General features: G+C 40.7%; 1 protein-coding gene across 7 annotated transcripts in view; it reads right to left on the reverse strand.

The window, feature by feature from the left end:
• LOC141091243 (histone deacetylase 7-like) overlaps nt 1-19,285 on the reverse strand; it is a 247,764-nt gene that overhangs the window by 36,902 nt on the left and 191,577 nt on the right. Inside the window, exon 1 of one of the 7 annotated variants that reach the window (XM_073576672.1) lies at nt 11,797-11,927. The exons of the other annotated variants lie outside the window; for them this stretch is intronic. The gene's annotated coding sequence lies outside the window, so the exon portion shown is untranslated. Of the gene's footprint in view, nt 1-11,796; nt 11,928-19,285 lie in introns of those variants that run through there. 7 annotated transcript variants of the gene reach the window in all.

Genomic DNA, 19,285 nt, shown 5'->3' on the forward strand with positions numbered 1-19,285 from the left:
GATTGACTAGCACTGCCTTGATTTAGCTCACACTAATCTGATTTTTTCTTTGCAAGCCTCCATAGCTTTGTCACCATTTTTCCTTAAACAAGAAAAATAAAAATAAACCATTAATCATTTTCACGTTAAAAGGGCCCAGTATAAATATAACCCATCTGCACATGTCAAACAGCTTGGGACACCTGCCAAAAATACTAGGTTAAGTGCCAGGTCTCTGTGCAGCGCGTGGGAACTCCTAGGCAGGGTGAGTCGGTGAGCTCTCATCTCCTCCCACCTTGGTCTCTGATTCACTGGAGGCTGCACCTTGATTGTGTAAAGATATCAAGGTAAAAATAAAGGAGGACGGAGGAATGCACTCTCTGCTGAGAAGGCTCAGACCATAGGTGGGGATAGTGAAGGTCAGCAATGCACTCTTAGTGTATAGAATGGGAATAGCCTTTTATGAAGCCTTGTATAATGGTAATAACACCAGCCAAAGCAATTAACAGTTTAAAGAACGGCTGGCAGATCAGAGACCGAGCGAATTACATGGGTTTGACCGATATTTACCTTGGTTGGTAGTCAACGTCTGATATCTCAGGCGTAGCAGAACCTGGGCATTGCTTGATAGTGCTGTCTATTCAGTTTGCACGTTGATTAAATAGTATTGTAAGCTCTAACATAGAAAAGATAACCATTATCGTTTTTCCTACACAGAGCTGAATACAGGTGTGGCATAAATATTTTACTACAAGGATAGCATTCACACCAGGCAACCAGTCTATAAATAAAGGAGATTTGTACACTACTGGATCTTCTTAAAGTGGAACTGTCACCATTCGTGGCATATCTGTTTTAGTCTAACTCTATACTCTAGAGCAAGTGGTTCCGAAACACCAGTCCTCGCGGACCCCAGCAGGTCATGTTTTCAGGATTTCCATAGTGTTACACATGTGAGAGAATTCCTGATGCCTTGATGATACTTCCATCACCTGTGAAATACTAAGGAAATCCTGAAAACATGACCTGTCAGGGTCCGTGAGGACTGGGGTTTGGGAACCACTACTCTAGAGCATGTAGAAAAAAAGTCAAGAAAGTAAGAGCACAACCTGAGAAAGGAATAGACAGATGAAGTGATTACCGAAACGCGTGATTACCGAAATGCGTAAGGACCAGCCAGGCTCCAGTACTAGCAAGGCTGTGTGAGGTCACATGCTGTTTGTGGTTCTCGTTTGCACCCAGGGACGCCGCAGGCCGGGGCTCCCTGGCACTGGTGAGCTTACCTCTGTGGCTTGTACACACCTTCTACAGAATTTCAGATTGGAAGCAACTTATTGCTTTGGATTTTGTTAATACATACACCCCTGAGTTTTGAACATTAATCCAGCAGTGGCGAATTGGGTGTATCATCTACTTAGGACAATTAACAGCACATTTTTCTACATCTTGCATATTAGTTTGATATTAGCCAACACGCTTCTTTCCACTTAACGTGTTAATCAATTCCAAACAGCATTTTTTAAAGGGATACTTAGCACATTTCTGCTGTTACCTAGAGTCGGTTTTTAATTCGAATTATTAATATGTTTTCGGCTAACTAGCTCCACATCTTTCAGTTATCATCATGCTAATCCAAGCGTGAAATTCACATTATGCCTCTGTGCAATCTTTGCTCCTGTACAGTACCCTGCCTGCCAGATTTTATCTTCTGCCATCTACATCAGTATAGCTGTCTGTGTGGTTTTACATATTTAGCTGTCTTCTAGCATCACTGAAACAATGGGCTAGTATTACTGTTACTATAACTCCAATGTGTAGGTGCACAGTCACACTGTGTCCATTAACAGACAAAGCCTAGAATAACAGAAGAGAAGTGAAGAGCTGAGCTGTGTTTATTGTCTACTGCAGAAAAATCAATGATGTGTATCTGCAAATGTCTCTGTTGATCCATATGGCAGTAGATTATCTTCTACCATATGCATCAACAAAGCAGCATTTGCAGTGTCACATCCGTAATCTGTCAGCAGACAAACAACGCAGCTCAGGACTGCACTGACAAGTAATTATAAGCTCCAAGTTGAGTTCTGCTAGAAATAAGCTAACGCTGATGTAAAAGAACACAGTTATACTGATGTAGATGGCAGAAAATCGTGTAGAAAATTCACTTTATGTCAGTGCTGGAGGCAGAGAAGAGTTATGCTCACAGAAAACTGAGAAAGGCTGCACAGAGCATCATCAACCAGGAGGACTGGAACTACGGAAGGATGGTAATAATTTCAACCTGGAGAGTAAATAAGAGGGGCATCCTTTGTTGAATATATGCAAAATGGGGCATATTTAAAATGAGTCATATTAGCAGAAATACCGTAAATATTTATGTACCGTACATTATCATAAGACCTTATTTTGATTTTAGGAATAACCCTATAAAAGGTTCTAAAGCTCTTTTGCACAGAAATGCAAGCTTCAATTTGCAGTAACCAGAGAATAAACTTTGGTTTGTACTGTGGTTTACACTATAAACTGCTAGTCTTTAGCTTGATGTACTTTTTCTGCCCTCTCAATGCAATATTTTAATTCTAGGCATTTATCATTAATACTACAGAGCAGGGTCACTTGACAAGTTACATCCTATGAACAACATTAATCCCCTTAGTTTACAACTCAATCCATGAGTATGAATTGTGTATGATCGTCTTGAATTGCAAGGATCCTAATTACAGAGCTCAGGACACATTCACGGTTTAGTGAATGGCTCACTGGTCCTATGAAACACCCATTTACAGCAATAAAAAGGAAATGCAAAGCATGATAACACAGTGCAATGCATGCTACTGTTAGCTGGAGGGCACACTGAATAGACAGCTACAGATTCCACCACTGTGGATTCATATATTGTATTTTCCACTATAGTAAATGTATAGGACCAAATAAACTAATATTGCCTGTTTTGTGCGCCCAAAGAAGCAGAAATTCAATAATACTCAGAATCTTACACAGCAATCGAGTTAAGAAGAAGAGCACCGGTGCAGTGTGTTAACTAATGCCTATCCTTACCGTTAGCAACCCTTGATGCCCAGATTGGCAAATCAGACTCGCAACCGAAGGCAGCAAAGGAAACAACACTTGCTATGAACAAGCTATAGTAAAACGGAAGCCAAAAGCCAGAGAACAGTATTTCCTCATTATCCCATTCCTTGGTCTAAACATACTCAAGACAAAATGTTAATTTGTTAGAAGAAAAGTCATGGGTGTTGGATCTCAAGGGCTTAGACTGTGGGTGGAGGGGGTTTAAGGTGCGCCTTGAATTAAATGACTAGGAAACCAGATCATTTCCACATAAAAGGACAGAAGTTGGGCGTCTGTAATCCCGTAAAGACAATTCAACAAGGAGGCTACCTTTGGGATACCTTTTCCTAATAGTTCCTTTGGAGATATGACAGGACTAACAAGACTTCGCATGTTCGCCACGGTTAGTTTTTACGCACAGGTGCTGGCAGAACTCCAGTATCTTGCACTCATATTTATCCAAAATTATGAAATACTACAACAGCTTGTGCAACTCTTGTCACAAACATCCTGAGGATTTTATTAATAATGCCCATGCTCAAGGTTAAGGAACATGAAGGAGAACAAGTCACTGAGGGCAACCTCAAGAGCTAGGCAAGAGAAATCCCAAAAACTAGGTGCAAAAAAAAGACTTCTACATTACAGAGCAAGCAAGAAACAAAAATCGGTCTTCTGTAAGTTTTTCTCTCTTATTGGGAAAGGCAGAATTTAAATGTTGCCTTTACAGCAATACAATAGAGTCCTGAGCGGCAAATCTTTGCGGTATATCATTCACGTACCGCGGCATAACTGGGCAGACTTGCCAATCAGCAGCCACGGAAAGCTTCCCACATGAGAGCTGCTAAAATGGTGGTCACCCAGCTTTACAAAGTAATGATCACCCATCCTCCTACACTGTGTCCCACTCACTTTAAATAATGTTTAAAAGGAAGAAAGTAGAGCGGAAGGAAAAATTCCTATGTCCACGCCAAGACGTGTGACAAGGCAGGAGATTAGCGGAAGTATAAATACTGTGCGATTATCAACATCATTAACCTTTAAAGTGAAACTCATTATATTACATTAGACATGCCACTCACAGAAAAATGAATCACCTTCAAAAATACTATTTTTTTTCCTGAAGCATTGTTCTAGTGTCTGTGGTCGATTTTTTTCTTGCAGCGAATTTTCCACGGGTATTTTTTTTTTTTTTTTTACTTTTAAGTAGAAAATAGAAAGTGGCTTCAAAGCCACCAGGATAATGGCAGGGCACAACTTTTAACAGGTACATCTTTAGAAAAGTAGAGAAGATCAAAAGACTCAGTGTATGTACATTCATTTTTACACTGCAGTGTGTATTATGTTCATTCTTGTTAACATTTATTTTGCTCCTTATCAGGCCGGTTACAGAGTATAACAGGTTGAAGAAGGCATTGTGTGCACATAACCTATGGGTGCCAAATATGGGGTGGTTTTGTCACAAGACTACGGTTTTCTTTACTGCAATTTTTAAAAAGCTGCAGCAAAAATACAGCTGCTTTGCATATATAACATGGAAGTCAAAATAAGAAAATACGTAGAAGGGAAAAACACTGTGAGCACAACTTAAGTAATGGTGCTAAAGGTTAGGTTCCCAAACCAAGTAGTTATAAGTTATAAACCTAGCACTTAACTTTAGGATATTCAGAAGAATATTTATTGTAGTACGTAAAAAACGTTTCGGACAAATTTTGACCTTCGGTTACGTACTGTACCAAATACGTGGTAATAGGTATTAAACGTATTGTGAAGATTCATGTGCTCTTAAATGGGGTGATCCGTCCCACTGCCTGTTGTAGTATGTTTATAGTATAGAGGCCAGTAGGTGAGGAAACATATGCATGTATGCTGTTTACTGGGGAGATCCGTCCCACTGCCTTGTGTCAGCCAGTAGATGGGGCAGGACGTGCAGTGGATACTGTGTCTGGAGGCACGTTCTGCCCCATCTACTGGCTGACACAAGGCAGTGGGACGGATCTCCCCAGTAAACAGCATACATGCATATGTTGCCTCACCTACTGGCCTCTATACTATAAACATACTACAACAGGCAGTGGGACGGATCACCCCAATTAAGAGCACATGAATCTTCACAATACGTTTAATACCTATTACCACGTATTTGGTACAGTACGTAACCGAAGGTCAAAATTTGTCCGAAACGTTTTTTATGTACTACAATAAATATTCTTCTGAATATCCTAAAGTTGAGTGCTAGGTTTAAAACTTATAAAATAAGAAAATACTTGGCAAATCTTGGGCTGAAATTTCTGCAAGTTAAAATCAATCCATGGATCTGCATATGATTTGACAATATCATTCTGAATGTCCTTTCCTGCAGAACACATCTCATTAGTTTTGTTTTTTTAAATATGTCCATGGGGGCAGCAATGTAAATGTGACTTCAGTAATTTCTTTTACCAGTCATTGTAGTCAGTAGATATTGAAGCAGTCTGAACAACGGAGAATGCAGGTAGAGGATCACATGGACATTTTAAAGCGGAGTAGAATACAAAAAATTTTTTTTTTATCCAAATTTTACCCATTCTTAACAAATCAAGGTGAAGGAATGACTACTCCAACTTTGGAGTACAAGACTCGTTAAAGGGTTGATTGTGACTTGTAGGATCGCTACTACCAATAGGTGGCGCTGTAGAGTAAAAGTCCTCTTTCTTTCTGAAGAGGCAATTTGCATACTCCAACTTTGATACTAATTTTCTAAAAGGTGGAGAATATCAGTCAAACCCAAGAATTTCATCTGGACTAGCTTATCATCCAATGTGTAGGAGGTTTACCCTTTTCTTCTCAATGGCAGAGGTTTCAAGAAAAAAGGATTGGGCATGTCAGAATTCAAAATGCCCGATCCATTGCTTTCACGGAAGATAAATCACTATCGTAGGTGGCGGCGCATGCTTGTGCGTAGGGGGTAAAAGAAAAAGCTGACGACGGCTATACAGTAAACATTTATTAGGATGTACCAAATAAACACCATTCTGGTTCGGACTGACACCTTATCAGGAATAATACATCATATGGAGCAAACAGTGGTTTTGAATACCTTATGCCGTGTTGTGAGAGTGTCCTAAATAGCAACCATAAGCATGTAGAAAATACCATTAGAAACTCATCGCAAAGCACAAATATCTTTAATAAAAATACAAACATCACAGATAAAACAAAAAAGAAAATAGTTCTGGTCTATTGTCTTATTGTTAGGTGATTAATGGGTTTATGACAATCCGGGCAGAGAAGAATAGATGTGTTTAAGCCATCAATCCTTGATTCCCAGGATTGTTTATTACCCCGTTAAACACCTAACAATAGACAGGATCTATTTTCTTTTTGTTTTAGTTCTGATATTTGTGATCTTATTAATGGCTTGTGTTTTGTGACAAGTTTATTTAGGATTTATCTTATTAGCAGTATTTTTCCATCTTTATGGGACACTCCCAACTTGGCGGCACCTTCATTTTGGTACGGTTTTATATGTTTAAAACCACTGTTTGCTGTGTATCCACATTGTATTATTCCTAATTCAGAAACGCGTTGGTTTTGTACATCCTAATAAATGTTTACCGCATAACCATCGACCCTTGGATGGGTCATCACAATCCCCGCAGCCAGAGTGTCCCATCTCCGCGACAACTCCTTTCTTCTCTGTAAGATGGATGTTTATGCCATTACAACTAGCAATATGTGCAGAGGAAGGGTCAGCTGCTTTATGGTCTCAACAAAAGTATTTTGCTAATGCACATACTGTATGTATACTAGTCCAACAGGTAAGAGCACATCTTCCCAATAATTCTACATTAGACCCCAGCTCCTAGTTTTGCAATGATTTTTTGATACATCAGTCCAATGAGTCTTGTATATGTGGAGAGAAAATGTCGTTTTATAAAAAAGACCAATATTCTAAGTAACATGCAACACAGAAACAGCAGAAATCCACTTCTACAAATATTAGTGCAAATGTCTTTTTTTAATTCCCTTTCTGACGTAAGCCCCCCTGTAGCTAATATATCGCAGGCTGCAATGACATAGTGGCCATTTGCTTTTCTTTACCCATGATTCCTGGGGCGGTTGTTTGTATCTTTTACAGTCTTGTGGGAATTGCTTACTCTTTTGCTTGCTGAGAACTTGAGAATGTCGTCTGTTCAAACAATGGTACTATTTAAAACCATAAGAGTATGTCAAATGTCCCCCTCCCCGCCATAATTGAAAACATGTATATTTATAACCAAAACCAAATACTACTTAAAAAGATTTCTAAATAGCTGGATTTTCTTGACTATGGTATTGGGCGCCATGTCAGAAAAATGTTTATACCATGCAAAAATACAAAACACACACACACACACACACATACCAGGCGTATTGTTACCGACAGTGATTAAATACGCCTCATTATGTCCATACTGTAATATTACACCCTGAGCCACAAAATAAACAATATGCGCTAATGCATTTCTAAGATGGTTTAATAGCAGCCTATGTCATTGTGACACAACATAGGAGTCATATACACAACGTCTCACGTGAAGACACAATAGGGTCTTCCATAGAGAGGTATATGGCACCAATTCCATGGCAAGTAAAGGCCTTTTTCAGTTTTTCATCCCATGCAAATCCAACAGAAAAGAAGACTATCATCCATTGAACTCCTTAGGCCAGGTTCACAAGTTGCATTTATGCAGTTTTTTTTCTGCAGGACAAAACTGCTCACTTGGTAGTAAAGAAGCTGCTTAAAAAAAATCAAGTTTTTCGGAGTTTTCGCTGCGTTTTTGAGCTGCGTTCTCATGGCCTCTTGTGCATGCTGATAAAGTTTATCATATGATGCAACTACCTTAGGTTTTTGCACCAAAAACACAGAAAAACCAGATAAGTGCATTTTTTGCTTCATTTTTGCACTTACCCATTGCTTTCTATGGATGAAAAAACCCTGCAAAAACGTTGGAAAACCACTGAAATAGAAGTGACATGCTGCAGTTTTCCAAATCAGGCAGGTAAAAAAAAAAATAATGTGTGTGCATGAGATTTCTGAAATCTCAAAGCTTTTGCTGGTGCTGGAAAACACAGCTTAAAATTTGCATTAAAAAAATCCCACAGCAAAAACGCAAAGTGTGAACATAGCCTTATTTAGGAAGGTATTCTCCTCTACAAGCATTGCTCCTAGGGAAAAATACTGATCCTTATGTACGAGGAGGGTGTATGACAGTGCACGGAGGATTTACAGCTCATGGTAATACGTTGTACAAGCGTTATGCTCAGCACTATGCCATGTGCATGAGCCATAACCCTCTAAATTACTAAATACAGTCCCTAAAATAGAAGAAAAAACTAACAAATGATGCAGCAACATGGAAACGAAGGATGGACGATGGTATAACTTAAGGCCCCCGTGAATATTGTCTACACTTGGAGTAATGTCGGACTAACCCGCCGATATTGGTCGATTTGGCAGACACAGTGAGCATGGGCGCTCCCGACTCTTCCCCAAAAGATGATGTCAAAGGAGCTAAGAATCCAGCATGCCCGATTTCATGTCATAGTGACATCAGTGTGAATAAAGGCCGAGCACGACTGGATTCCATATATGGTACAGTTTTAATACTGATGGTTAGGACCATCCCGAATATGTGCACACCTTGATGCTGGTGGGATGGCTTTTACCCATCAAAAAAAGGGTTAAATACCCTATTTATTTATATGCACTATTGCCGTTATTTACTCACAGCAGGTATATGCTCATTTTGCTTCTGTTAGGAGCCTGGAATGAGTAAAAGTTGTAGAAGTGACTGTTCCCAAGTAGGGGAAATTGCTATTTTATGGCAGATTTACTAGTCATTACCAAAGCAAAGGCTAACTTTTAAGGGGCACTGGCTCGCCTTAGGGAGACCAGCTGAATGTGGACATTTGTTAGCAAAAAATACCATGCATATTCACTCTTTCCGGGGTAAAAAAAAAAAATAAAAAAAACTACATTGCAAGTGCCATCTAGTATTTCCCAATAAGTCAATGTCCGAGACTGCAAGGAGACTTGTCCCTAGTCATGTTGCAAGGCTCTGTTGTTGGGTCTTCTGTAGGTGGAATTTGCAATCCAATTTCTTCAATACCTAAGCTTTTTGGCTTCCTTTTCTCAGATTCCTTGCTTTAGGGAACGGACTCTCCAGACTATTGCACACAACCTATCAGATAGAATGAATTTGTTCCTGGGCCATAAGACACTTTTATTTTGGGGATGGTGGGGAGGGGGCGATCTGCCTTCTGCATCTTGAATTCTATTTATGTGTATCCTGTCCCCCACCCCTCCAGGCCAGATCAGATTTCCTCTAGCGGTATCAATAGTCAGAGGATCACACAGGCTAACCAGTTTAGCCTTTACATTACTTCCTTTAACACTTTCAGAAGTGAAAAAGGCCAGAAAGACATTACAAGAAGAGACGTTTCCCGACAGACTTGACTTAGAATAAGAAGTCACTAACATAATGCAAACTTTAATCCCTACATACAAAAAAATACGAGCATACCGGCGTCATCTCCACGTTCACGTCAAGACCTAAAAAAACAAGTAAGAAGCCTTCTAATGGAGGGATATCACATCAATGCTTTCATCTATATGAAAACCATATAAATGTGCTGCAATACAAAGCAAACATTAATGCCATATAACTGCAGGACTGTTCTGGGAGAGCGCTGACAATTTCGGTATATTAAATGTTCACTAAAACCAAGGTGAAAATGAAACTTTTATGCACAGCTGATCAAATATCTTGCCGCAAATGCATCTCCTTTGAGGCCTAACCTTTCACTAGACCATACGGTAGCACTTAATCTGTCGAGCCTAGGGCAAATACCAAACATCATTCACAATGACCAGGCGGTGACCACACTATCCTTTTCAAATAAGAGACAGATCCTCAAAACGTTAGCAAATAGGCTGCCAAGTAATGCATTTACGACATGACAGTATTATCGGTGTTAAAGCAGTTCTTCACTTCTATACTAATCCGTTTGATAGAGATAAGCACATGGTGCATTGAAACTTTGGACTCAACTCCAGTTATTACCCTTATTACACTCTGTTGACATCATAAAATTTGGAAAGAAAACACATGCTGACTTGAACAAGCATTATATTAAATCCAGAGGGTCCTATGCAATTTAAGCAGAAACTGAAGAAAACATCAGCTCAATTACTAAAACATAAAATACCAATGGACCTAGCGTATTATTCCCAAAAGCAACCCGTTATCCATAGGATAGGGGATAACTTGCTAACTGCTGGAGTCCGACTGCTGGATCCATTAGCAATCCTAAGAATGATGGGTCTGGAACCCCCAGCCCAGTAGAGCACAGTCTTGATTTGTGCATGTTTGGCTTCCGCTTGGCTTATTATCGATGGATCTGACAAAGAAAGCAGAGCATAGTGCTTGACTATTTCAGGCAGTCCCATTAACAATGAATGAAACAGAGGAAGAGCGTGTGCACCCCTGCTCAATTAAAGACAAACCTGCAGAGCCCTGTTATCGTGATTCCAGAGACCCAGTCTCAGAATGACTGGTGGTCCCAGTAGTCAGACCCTAGCGTTCAGTATGAATAGGGAGTTACGGTACTTGCTATTTGGGAATAACTATTTCATTGATGTGCATTTAATTTTCTGTAAGCTTAGGCCATGTGCACACGATGCAGATTTCCAGCACATCCGCAGCGGATTTTACCACGCAGAAACGCTGCATATCCGCATTGTGATGTACAGTAGCATGTTAATCAATAGAAAAAAAACGCCGTGCAGACGCTGCGGATTTTTCCGCGCGGTTTTCTTGTGGTTCAAAATATGCAGCATGTCACTTCTTTTGTGCGGTTTTCCACCTGCTCCATTCTCCAAATCCGCAGGAAAAATATAGGTCAATTGACCTGCGGATTTCTTCAATTCTGCGCGGAAAATCCGCAGGGCAAAAAAGTACGTGTGCACTCAGCCTCAGATACAGATCTTGTGAGAGATCACAACCTACAGGAAATTCCCCATCAGTATGTCTTTGGAGTGTAGGAAGAAACCAGAAAACCCGAAGGAAATCCACGCAAATACGGGGAGGACACACAAACATGATGTCATGAGAACACCTTTGAAAGCTACACAAAAAGATGAAGAAAAGACAAGGTAGAATTGAGAGTTGTCAGAAACTGCTACCATTGTGAAAAGGTAGAGCGTATGGCTAGTCACACAATAGAAGAGATGTGGAATCTCCAGACTCCTGTTACAGACCTGTCACAGTATATGGGGCACTACAGGATAGGGAATACACTGGGCAGACGGCAATGCAGAACACAAGGGTGACGACTTGTGCAGTCAGTGACGTTACTGTGCTCAAGGTATGAAGGTGCAGGATACAAGAACAGAGTAATGTAACTACTACCATCCAGGACCTCCTCATCTGAAGATATGCACTCCTGTGCTTATTCCAGTAGTTTAAGAAATGTTCATAGTATGCCACCTAGATAAGGCAATCATCGACAACTGAATATTAACTGGATTCCCCAAATTAGCTCATTTCCAAAAAGGAAAACACCTAAAGGGTAACAATAGACTGCTCATACATTATACAGACCAGACCATTGCATAGTAAAACAGGCAAACCAAAAATATCCTATTCAAATAGTATGTCTATAAAGAGCCAAGTGTGAGAAATAACCTGAGTGATCTACAGTATGGCTTATGTCCAGAAATCCTACCTTACGGTGAATCAAAAATATCCTCCCTTCTGCTATTAGATACACAAAAATCCAGCAGATTCTTCAGTCCCATCATCTCCGCTAGTGACAGTGCATGCCTTCTCCTCCCATCTCATCTGAGAGTTTGGATGTTTTTGAGAGACGCGTTCCCATGCTTTCATTAACGAGAGGTAACACCTACTAAAAATGGGACATTGCCTTAGGCGTCTCTAAGCACCCTACGCAGGTCCAGCCCATGCCATCTCTCTGGCTAGACAAGCCTAGCAAGGAAAGAATCCGCCTGGCCTTTGCCTTGCAAAGAAATAAAAAAAAAATAAATAAATAAATAGGTGCCTGGGTAAAGCAGAGATTTCCTGATTAACAAGCTCTTCAAGAAAGGGATAAAGTAACTTCCAGTTCTGATTCCAATTATATTTTACTAACTTAAATATGGAAAGAGGTGTAACCTCAGAGCAAAAGACCGACGTATAATCACTTAAAGACGGCATCTCATCTGACAAAGTTGTTTTAGTAAATGCTTTTACTCCCCATAATATAACAATCATGAAGCATCTTTCCTTAGATCTCTGTGTTGTGCTTTTCCTCTCTTCCTCCTAGAAATTTTTGAAGACATTGACAACAGGGTGTTTCTGTTCCCCTTGTCAAATAAATGTGTCCCTACACAATTTGGAGTTAGCAGCAATGGCTGGGCAGAGAAAATCCCCCAACTGGTAACACCAAGTTGTCAATTTATTCATAAATGTCTATTCACAATGCTCCACAATGGTGGAATACAATTTTCTAGCACAGACATGTCAGGGGAGATGACAGATCGCCTTCAAAATCTTATGGATGTTACCACTATAGCAGCATCAAGTTACAAGCATTGGGCAAATAATGCCTTTGGATATCGGCATTCATGAATATGCATTGGAAACACTAAAACACAAAATGAACATTCAAATAAAACACTTTGTATAAAAACAAGACGTCACCACTAAGCTGATAACGCACAAGAATACTAACGCACAAGAATACTACAACTAAAGAAAGAGGATTCTTAATTCTTCGGTGATTGCAAGATTTAAAAAACATAAAACCATCCATAAGTTCTTACCTGCAGTAAGGCTATGCGCCCACGCTGCAGAAATGCTGCGGAATTTTCAGCAGCATTTCCGCAACTCCTGCCGCGGGCAAAACGCATGCGGAATTCACATGCGTTTTCCCGCAAAACACAAGGGTTTTGCAAGCGTTTTTAGCTTGCAGAATGCTTGCGCTTTTCCAAGCGTTTTGAGGCATCGCTTGTAAAAGGGATTAACGGGTTGGTCACACTTGTCAAGCATAGTGCTTGACAAGCATGACCAACTTTTTACTTTTGATGCTGCCTATGCAGCATCAATAGTAAAAGATAGCATGTTAAAAATAAAAAATATGGAAAATACTCACCTCCTGGTGGCCCTGATCTCCTCAGCGGCGATCCCGGTCCTCAACAGCGCTGCTGGCAAATTCCGTTCCAGGTGTGCTTTGCGAGAATGACCTTTGTGACGTCACGGTCGTGTAACCGCTACGTCATCAGAGGTCATTCTCACAAAGCACACCTAAGAATGGAACTTGCCGGCAGCCCCGCTGAGGACTCCGGAGGCCGACAGAGGGTAAGTATATCCCTATTTTCTATTTCAATTCTATTTTTTACAGGAATATGGTACCCAGGGCATGGAGGAGAGTCTCCTCTCCTCCAGACCCTGGGTACCATCCGCACATGAAGCGCTCAATTTACGCATGGCGGGCATAGCCAAATGCATAAAGTGAGCGTTTCAATGCAATTCTATGGCGGCGGAATCACCGCGATTCCGCAAAATTAATGGGCATGCTGTGGATTTTTCTGCTATGCGATTCCGCAGCGGAAAAATCCGCAGCATTGGCACAGCAACTGCGGAATCCCTTAGGATTGAATGGGATGCATTTTGTTAGCGTTTAAGCGTTTCCGCAGCGGCAGAAATACTTAAAAAACGCAACGTGGGCACACAGCCTAAATATTAGAACTTTCACCTGCACGTAGTTCCCCTAGTGGCTTGTTCCATATATGTAGCAGACCCACTGGTAATTGCCATATTCTCATGTGCAGGAGTACTGACTTCCGCTCAGTAGAAAGTGGATATCAGTGACCTACACAGAACTTTGTTCCAAACAGCCCTTGAGAGAGCAAAATTAGAAACAGGAGAGCCATATCACCCAGGTACATAATTTACTAAAGATAAACTTCCCGTAGGTAAGGAGGATGTTGATAATGATTGCTATCTAGCTTATGTAACTTATTTACTACTAATCGCTAACATATTGCACAGTATGGCCTGCTGAAATATCAACATCAGCAAGACCTGGTTAACCCCCTTCACCCCCAAGGTTGGTTTGCACGTTCATGACCGGGCCAATTTTTACAATTCTGACCACTGTCCCTTTATGAGGTAATAACTCTGAAACGCTTCCATGGGTCCCAGTGATTCTGACATTGTTTTCTTGTGACATATTGTACTTCATGTTAGTGGTAACATTTCATTCATATGACATTTGGCGGTCCTGAAAGACGCGTTGCATGTCCATCTCCGCGGGTGATCCGCAGGCACACATACATGCATAGTGGACATGGGATTTCAAGAAATCCCATCTACTATGCTGTAACATTTGGCCGCTGCGGTTTTGACACTGAATAAATACGCAGCAATTTCTGATTGTGGGCACATACCCTTAAAAGAGAAGATTCACCCTCGATGTTACAGGAGACGTGCTTGTAAACAAAATGTCATCCAAAAAGTGAAAAACAGCACTCTGGTGAAAGTGTTCAATTGCAGATGATATTATTTCAAATTGAACACATTTAGAGAGTGCTGTTACTCACTTTTTGGTTTTCAGTAGAAGCAGTTAAGATATAAATATATACAGATTACTGATATACTTATGTTAAGAATATGCCCTGGATTTACAGGGGTTATCCGAGACCAATTTATTTATTTATTTTTTTACTATGGGCCGAAGCCACAGGTATTTGCCAACTACCTGCCTGTTCTTCCTGCTGCCAATCTCTCCAGACAGAGATTTTTGTGGCTGTTACTGACGTCACGCCAGCAGAGCAACGGCTTCCCTTATGCTCTGCGGAAGGGACGTGACCGCCGGCATCAAGCTGATCCCGTATAACTGCGGCAAGTCGTCTGCCAATCAGCACACTCCATCAAGAGAGCAGAAGAGGAAGAGCTGCTCTACTGACCTGAAGAAGCAGAGTCGCCAGCAGGAGAGGTCTGTGACACCTCCGAGCCAGTGCTGCGGTAGAACAAGCAGGTACATGTTAATTCTAAGGTCCATCGTAAAAAAAAAAAAAAAAAAATTAGAATAGCCCTGGAGAATCCCTTAAAAGGGAATCTGTCACCCCTTTTTTGAGATATCATATAATGATATCATTCAATTGTCTGTCACATAAGGATTCTCTTCGTACTTTTGCTTCCCCCAGACCTTTCATGCATAAATACCTTTTTTATATCGGTTCAGATGTATGTAAACTGCCACGGTCCGGTCCGCTGGGCGGGGCTTATTCAACTGCTCCCCCCCCCCTCCATGTCTTGCTCTACGCATTTCTTCTTGTGTAAAGCAAGACAGGGGGGGGGGGGGGAAGCAGGTGAATAAGCCCCACCCATCGGACCAGAATACATCTGAACCGATATAAAAAAAAAAAAGGTATTTATGCATGAAAGGTGCGAGGTCAGGGGGAAGCAAAAGTACTAAGAGAACCCTTATGTGACACACAATTGAATTATATCATTATATGAGGGGTGACAGATTCCCTTTAAAATATATATCAGCACTGGTTCCAGCAGCTCTACTTCTTTGTTGTGTTGGATATAGAAGACAGCCATTTGTGTCGGCACATGACCGTATGAAGAGGAAGAGCTGACTGGCTCATTTCAATAGATAATCCAGCACTTTTATCTGTCAATGTTTCAGTTATGCCAGTAAAGAGACTTCATTAAAGGTTAATTGCCATGAAAAATATATACAGTACTATAGGAGATAACTTGGTGATCACTGGGGTAACATGCACTGATATCGCCATTGATCCTATGAATGGTGGTCTGGAACCCCAAGAACAGGGCTCTGTAGCCCATCTAGAGTGGAACAAGAGTGTCTGCTCGACTTATGCTTCATTCATTCTCTATGCGAGTGCTGGAGAATTGTGCTTGGCCATTTCTAGCAGTCCCATTGATAATGTTTGGAGCAAAGTTTGAGCATGTAACGCCTCTGCTCCACTCAAGATGGAGCAACAGAGTCATGTTTTTTGGGGAATAACACTAATCATTCAAATAAGCCAGTTAACCATCCCCCTTCCACACACATCAACTGGTCATGTACCAACACAAGAAGCTCATTCCTGTACTGAACACAAACTGGAATCCGTGTCGGTATCTTCAAATCAGGCCACATTTCCTAACACAAATATACCAGTAAGTTGTATGTATCAATGGTATTTTTTTCAAGCAGAAAATCCATGTTAAGGTTGCATGTTAAACTGGATGTAGGGCCAGTGCTCATTCATTCAAATCAGGCCTTATGCCTTAATATAAGTGTCTTAGTAAGTTGGATATATTTATATGCTAAACACATCTGAAAGTATTTATAATGTAGACCAGTGGTCCCCAACCTTTTTGACCTTGAGAGCCACATTCAGCACAGAGAGGGTCGCGAGCCACATTCAGCTCCGAGAAGGGGTCACGAGCAACATCATGCTCCTGTCCCCTCTCAAAGTAGTGTCAACCAAAGCCCCCATTACAGGTATAATGATAAGCAAAGCTTTTCCACAGAAATCACTACAAAGCAGTATACTGAGATCCAGGGGTTGTTCCCACAATGCCCCCATTCAGTATTCTCTCATCAAGGACTCTCAACACACTATCGCCTCCAGCTTCAAGAACCTCCTCTAACAGGTATCATCCTCCAGCATACCATACCTAAAACATCTATAAATCCCTAAGACCAGTAAATGTGCATCCATATCTGCTCTTCTGTGCAGGGCTACTAAAAAATACACCATTTTGAGATGCACTCTTCATACCTTTTTGCTAGACCTGGAGCTAATGCACCAAGCTGGCAGACAGTGGCGAGCAACAATTCCTGGGACCGCAAGACACACGTGGCTCTCGAGCTACAGGTTGGGGACCCTTGATGTAGAAGATCCTTTTTAGACCATAACTCTAACGCAGATTGGTTTCCTCTCCGTCTATATACACACACACACACACACATTATCCATCCCAGCTGACCAACCATCACTAAGCTCTACATGTGCTTCTGAATTTTCCACTTTTGGAAATTATGCATATATCTTGCATTATTAAAGTGGTCAAACATTTCCAGAAATTGTCTTATACCTGCAAATTATCCACCGCTATTTACATTTTTGATATACTTTTATCTAGAGGTAGTCTCTCATTGTGAAAAAGTATATATGGTATTTGTCTCAATGATGGCTTCTTTACAGAATTCATGCATCTCAGAAGCACACATCCCTCATGACACTAATGTTAGGCCATGTCTATCTGTGACCATTACATCAGTCTAAATCACCAGAAATGAGGGGAAACGTTGGAATGTACGAGGATGGAAACCCTCTGTTACTGTCAGCTTCTTATCTGGTTACCAGTTCCTCTATGTCTCGGTTACTCACAATGATACTGGGATAGACGTTCAATTCCAGTAAAACAATGTGGGTGACAACTGACATTTAGGTGATTTCTGTATAGACATTCTTTTGTTAACCAGCATTTGTATTGTGACGTGTGTGCCAAGTTAGGCCATTTCTAGCAAGTCTCGCCAGGACAAGAGTGGACAGAATTTCTCTTAGTTTATTCATGCAGCTCCCCTGAATATTTTTTTTGTAAACCCACCGTTCAGTCCCAGAGACATGGGCCTCTTTTCATCAGCTATAAAAAAAAGTAGCACTAAATAAAGACGGCCAATATCTCTGAAATCATACGGCAAATTTAAAGTAAAAAATATTCAGAAGAGCATCAGGAATAAAATAAGAGCAAAAACTGGTCACTTTTTACCTGGTGACAGGTCTTATTTAAAAGGCTTCTACTACCAGGTATAATTATTTTTATACGTGCCAGTAGTCATATTATCATCATTGTATGAATTTTACTTTTCTCAGAATTCGACAAAAACACCAAGAAACATTTGACAGTGAAAACAGTAAAAAGTCCCATAAAATAGATTTCAGAATCAAAGGATCTAAACAGCTTTGACATTTATTTCCATACAGAGCAGCAGAGGTACATTCACATGTTTCCTTGTCCCCTGAGTTTTATTTTTACCCATCTAAAACACTCACATGGACTACAGCTGAATGCTAGCATGGATTTTTAATAAAAATTCCTGTTTATTACCTTATGACAAAAACACGGCAGGAAGAAACTTGAAGGAACCCATGCAAGCACAGATTGAACATACAATCTCTATGTAAGTGCTTGCCAGGCTGGTTTTATACCCAGCACCGTAGGGCTTTCTGGCAGCACTGGTAACCAAAAAAAACTTTTTGAATTAGCTGACAGCTCCCAGTTTCTTACATGTATTATGTAATAGGGACTTTTTAGATGATTTATTCTGTATTCTATTTTGCCTTCTGCCGGTGAACGATACGAGTAGAGTATAACTTAGTGTCTTTTTAATACTGTCTCTGGATCATAAGAGCATTTAAAGACTTCACTCTGGTCTATTGTTTTTTTTTGTTTTTTTTTTACAATGAGTCTAAAAAAAAAAAAAACACTAACTTTAAGTCAGCTCAGAGCAGTCACTGACCTCTCCTACTGGCGATTCAGCTGCTCGATGTGAGAAGCTCTTCCTCTGCCGAGCTACTATGTAAATGGGGCGGGACTGCTGACGTCATGCTGATTGACAGCAGGATCCCCGAAGTTAGGTAGCAGGGAGCTAGCTGTCAATCAGAAGGACACTGGCAGTTATGCACCGTCAACAGAGCAGAGTGCTCTGCCGATGTGACGTCAGCGGAAGATGCAGAATTGCTAGAAGGAGTGTTCCGTCACTACTCCGTACCGGAAGAGGTCTGCACCAGGCACAACAGGCAGGTAGTTAGCAACTACCCGTCTGTTAATTCATAGGCCCATAGTAAATAATGAATATACTCCTGAATAACTCATTTAATACTGCTCATGTCACAATGACCATATATTCTTCAAAGCAGAAGTCTTTTTTGCAGGGGTTTTTTCGGCACTAAAAATGCTGAGTTTCGGCAGGAAAAAATGCATTATCCGTATTTTTGGTGATTTTGTTAAGCATTCATAAGAAATGGCTAAAAGAAAAATTAAAAGAAAAGAATTGACTTGCCTCAGGTTTTTAAAAAAAAATGCATTGGTGCTCAAAAAAGACCAGGGCTGTGGAGTCGGAGTCGTGGAGTCGGAGTTAGTTTTGGTTGGAGGAGGAGTCGGAGTCGGTGTCGGTAGAAATGTAC

The sequence above is a fragment of the Dendrobates tinctorius genome, unplaced genomic scaffold, assembly GCF_039654945.1.
Source record: "Dendrobates tinctorius isolate UK_male_01 unplaced genomic scaffold, ASM3965494v1 ptg000051l, whole genome shotgun sequence".
In the NCBI taxonomy this organism is placed as follows: domain Eukaryota; kingdom Metazoa; phylum Chordata; class Amphibia; order Anura; family Dendrobatidae; genus Dendrobates; species Dendrobates tinctorius.